This window comes from Macrobrachium rosenbergii, chromosome 49 (genome assembly GCF_040412425.1).
Source record: "Macrobrachium rosenbergii isolate ZJJX-2024 chromosome 49, ASM4041242v1, whole genome shotgun sequence".
NCBI classification, from domain to species: domain Eukaryota; kingdom Metazoa; phylum Arthropoda; class Malacostraca; order Decapoda; family Palaemonidae; genus Macrobrachium; species Macrobrachium rosenbergii.
Window position 1 is genome coordinate 19,743,606 of NC_089789.1, and position 5,000 is coordinate 19,748,605.

Here is a 5,000-nt window from a genome sequence, read left to right on the forward strand (position 1 = left end):
CTGGGAAAAGTTCAGTCACGTCACCCGATACTTATGACTGATTCGCATTTTCTCTCTCTCTCTCTCTCTCTCTCTCTCTCTCTCTCTCTCTCTCTCTCTCTCTCTGTCTCTCTGTGTGTGTAATGAAATAACTAAAACCCACCTTTTTTTGTTAATCTCTCTCTGTCTCTCTCTGTCTGTCTGTCTGTCTCTCTCTCTCTCTCTCTGTAATGAAGTGACTAAAACCTCCCTTTTTTTAATCTCTCTCTCTCTCTCTCTCTCTCTCTCTCTCTCTCTCTCTCTCTCTCTCTCTCTCTCTCTGTAATGAAGTAACTAAAACCTCCCTTTTTTATCAACCTTTCTCTCTCTCTCTCTCTCTCTCTCTCTCTCTCTCTCTCTCTCTCTCTATGTAATGAAGTAACTAAAACCTCCTTTTTATCAACCTTTCTCTCTCTCTCTCTCTCTCTCTCTCTCTCTCTCTCTCTCTCTCTCTCTCTCTCTCTCTCTCTCTCTCTCTCTCTCTCTGTGTTTAATGAAGTAACTAAAACCTCCCTTTTAATTAATCTCTCTCTCTCTCTCTCTCTCTCTCTCTCTCTCTCTCTCTCTCTCTCTCTCTTGTGAACTAAAATTTTTTTTATATATTTTCTCCTTTACCACCTCCCTCCCTCCCTTTCTCTCTCTCTTTCTCAACTCTAATGAAGTAACTAAAACCTTTTTCTTAACCTCTCTCTCTCTCTCTCTCTCTCTCTCTCTCTCTCCACAATCAGTTTTTTTCCGTTTGCAAGCCTTACCTCACTTCATCACATCGTAAAAATATTCTTATTTGTATAATGCCAATTTATTATTATTGTTATTATTATTATTATTATTATTATTATTATTATTATTATTATTATTATTATTATTATTATTATTATTATTATTATAACAAACCCACATTGATTAGAAATAAAACACGTAGACCATCTACTTGCTGAGAAGTCTCAAAACTGAAATTATAAATAAAGACCAACCTGAAGGAGAAGATAAACAAAGTAAAAAAAAAAAAAAAAAATCAGAGGAATAATTAACTGCACAAAGAAATAATTAGATAAGCAACTAAGTAAAAAAAAAATCTGAACTAGATCGGAATACGTAGTAGGAATGCTTTTATCTGAATAACATTAGTGAAAGAACAGGCTCTTATGCCAGGACTATTGCTGAAGTCTTTCCTTTTCAGTTAACATATATATATATATATATATATATATATATATATATATATATATATATATATATATATATATATATATATATATATATATATATATATATATATATATATATATATATATATATATATATATATATATATATATATATATATATACACACACACATACATATACATACATATATATGTGTGTGTGTATGTATATATCTTTAAACGACAAAAACAACAGTCTTACTAAATAAGGCTACAAACAAACAACATTACCAAATAGAAACAAAAAAGTCCAGTGAGGCTTTGCACTTAAAAAGAAGCTAAACACTGAATAGGAAGGTGAAGGAGGCAAAGCAAAAGGGAATGAAGTTTGTTTACGATGACGTCAGTGAAAAGCGAATAATCGAATATAGGAAGAGAAAGATAGAAGAAGAAATGATAACAATAACAATGATATTGAAATGTACTTTATGTGAGCTCAACGCCACAAATTTATAAAGATTGTATACAGAATAGAAAACAACACCACATACATTAATAATAATAATAATAATAATAATAATAATAATAATAATAATAATAATAATAATAATAATAATAATAATAATGGTTAAAGTATTCACCCAGGCATCTAATCAGCGAGAGCGAATAATTCACCGCAGACAAACGATCTTAAAAAATAAAGGAAGAAGAAGAAGCAGTAAGAGTTAAAGAAGGAAAAATAGCTGTGGCAATGACGTCACTGGAGAAGGTAATCATGATAGCAAAAACCAACAGATTATCAAGCGAAAGGAATCGACCGAGAAATTCATAAAAGAAGCAATAAAAGAGAGAGACAGGTCCCATGGGGGAAATATATCTAAATCTGCTTTGAGGGAGAAGAATGTTAGTCTCCATTAAGGGGTCCCAAAAAATTGAACAAAAAGTTTCGTGGACCTGAGAGTAATAGCTTCTACGGGGTGGGGGAGGGGGAGGGAGGAATATGGGTGAGAGAGAGTGGGACGAAGATGAGGAGGAGGAGGAGGAGGAGGAGGAGGAGGAGGAGGGAAGAATGTGAATTGAGAGAGCAATAAAGATAGATTTATACATATAGATAGATAGAAAGATAAAAAGATTTATGTGTAAGTATATATATATATATATATATATATATATATATATATATATATATATATATATATATATATATATATATTACAAGATGTGTGTGTGTGTATGTGTAAGTATTCGGGTGTGACTGTGTGTTTATTTTTACCGGCATTTTACCATACGTGTTTTTTTTTTTATTTATGGTTATCCTTATCTGTGGAACATTTCTTATCATGTTTGGGACAAGTCCAGAGGTCCACACCAATTTGCTTATCCACTTCACGTTACCATCACTTTCGGTTTAACTCAGTCCAACCAGCTGACCTCGCATGGCAAATGATGCCATTTGAAGTGCCACTGGGGAATTTCCCCTGATTTGTGAAAGGTTCGAACTTTCTGAAGAAGTGAGAGTTAATGAGTGAAAAATACTAGTGAGAATTTGCTAAATATTTATGGGAACACATGAAGTTCATTGCATATTCTAAACCAGTGGTGTTTTTATATCCTCAGTTATTATGTGCTAAATACATAGACGACCTTTCATACTCGTGTAAAAAAACTCTGAATGTCGCAAAAATTCTGCTACTGGCAGAATCAACAAAATAATCAGTTTACATATATCCCCATTTATATCTGTCAAAATTATTTCAAGAAGGAATTCAGTAGCCTATATTCATACTCTGAAGGGAACACTGCCTTCACAGTACAAAGTCATTGTACTGAAATACTCTTTTTCAACTACTTGAGATTGACAATACGCTTGTTTACAAACACGCAAATATTAATTATTAATATTCTCAGGTCTGCTTATTCCATATTTTTAAGAATGAACGAAAGGTGAAAAGCGAAAGCATTTTATTCTAGAGGAAAGTTATTCTTATGACATCATCACTCGCTTATGTGAATGCAATAGAATGAAATAGACATAACAAGGAAGAGAGAGAGAGAGAGAGAGAGAGAGAGAGAGAGAGAGAGAGAGAGAGATCATTTTCCTTTATCTCTTTCCCATAACTGTTTCATAACGCTCATCAGATCACGTTTAACGCTTATTTATTGCACTGTAGAGTTTGCAAATGATTCATTTCATTCTCTTTCAGGCTGTAATACCTATCATTAAGGCTTTCCAACGCACTTGCCGTTACTAGCGATGATATTTATGAGGCAACGTCGCGTTTCAATTGGTCAATTTTCATCAAAGTATTCCTGGAACATAAAATGCCAAGAATCTGTTCTTTTCTCCCCACTCAGGTATGTAATTTAGTAGCTTGAGGCTTTAATGCAAAAGAAGTATTATTGTTTTTTTTCTACGGTGTCACTTTATGTTTTATCCCTTATTTTAAATAATAATAATAATAATAATAATAATAATAATAATAATAATAATAATAATAATAATAATAATAATAATAATAATATTATAATAATAATAATTATTATTATTATTATTATTATTATATATTATTATTATTATTATTATAGGTTCTGTTGAAAAGGATGGCAGTATCATTTGAACTGACTTTATACAAAGTCTTTTCATTCTTCTTATTACTGTCTTTTCTTCGAAGCTAATATTTGCTAAAAGTTGGCCGATATTCATAATATGGATAAGGGAAGAGGCAGGGGCACTGGATTCGGTCAAGTTTCTATCCCTATACATTTGGGCGGAAGTTAAACACGGCGGGGTCCTTCCGTAGAGTTTTCCGTTGGCGGCATGCCGTGATTAAAACCTCAGTGCAGTTTTCAAGTAGTAGAGAATCTTCGTAAGGGTTTCCTAAGGCGTCGACGTTTCTGCCGTCGCGAAGGTTATGTTCTGACGGGCGAGCTGGTTCTGGGTAGAAGGGGTTCAGAACCATCCGACCACATGAGAACCACTCAGAGATTTTGGCTTCCGTATGCCGACCACCAGAAACTCTACGGAAACCCCTCGCCGCGTTTAACGACAGAACCTCGAACTCTGTTTTTCCTGTTTCACATATGAAGAAAAGACAGCAATAAGAAGTTAAAAGACTTTGTATCAAACCAGTTCAGCTAACTTTGCTCTCATTTGCAACAGATCCAGTTTAGTAGATGGGCTGCTATCTTTGAATAATAATAATAATAATAATAATAATAATAATAATAATAATAATAATAATAATAATAATAATAATAAACTCGAAGTTCTTTGTCATTATTTCAGGAAAATCTTATGAAAAATGACAGCTTATTTACATCCATTGAGCTTCTCAAAAGCTTTTTCAATGTTCCCCATTCTTCTTTTTCCTGCCGCGATAAGGGCAATTGGAGAAAGAGTAAAAACGGTAAAGTTCTCAGCTTGAAGTAGTCTCCTGTGATGTCTGGAAATTAAATAGGGAGCTCTGTTCTAAATGAAAATTACCGCTACTGCTAATGTCGCTAGCCCGTCTCCATCACGAATTACTTCTTACGGTGTGCGCAGAACCTACACCAACCAACATGCTTATCGTGTATTTATTATTAATGAAAGGTATGGAATAAATTTGGATAATTAGAAGCGTTCAAAAGTCCATCACATGAAAGTCGTTGTTCAAGACTAATTATTTTCGGAATGCAACGTTGATTGAAGTCCCGTGAAGTTCAGCTCTTTTTGTAATAGAAGGAAACTTAAAAAGATTATAAAGTGGCTAATAATGACCATAATCTGTTTTTTGTAGCTGATGGTAAATATCCGCAACTGATAGCACTGAAGCAAACACACTCATTACCGGAA

At 33.4% G+C, this 5,000-nt stretch overlaps 1 protein-coding gene across 3 annotated transcripts in view; it reads left to right on the forward strand.

The window, feature by feature from the left end:
- Positions 1–5,000, forward strand: part of LOC136832145 (uncharacterized) — a 136,653-nt gene that overhangs the window by 2,161 nt on the left and 129,492 nt on the right. The window contains exon 1 of one of the 3 annotated variants that reach the window (XM_067092829.1): positions 3,380–3,520. The exons of the other annotated variants lie outside the window; for them this stretch is intronic. The gene's annotated coding sequence lies outside the window, so the exon portion shown is untranslated. Of the gene's footprint in view, positions 1–3,379; positions 3,521–5,000 lie in introns of those variants that run through there. 3 annotated transcript variants of the gene reach the window in all.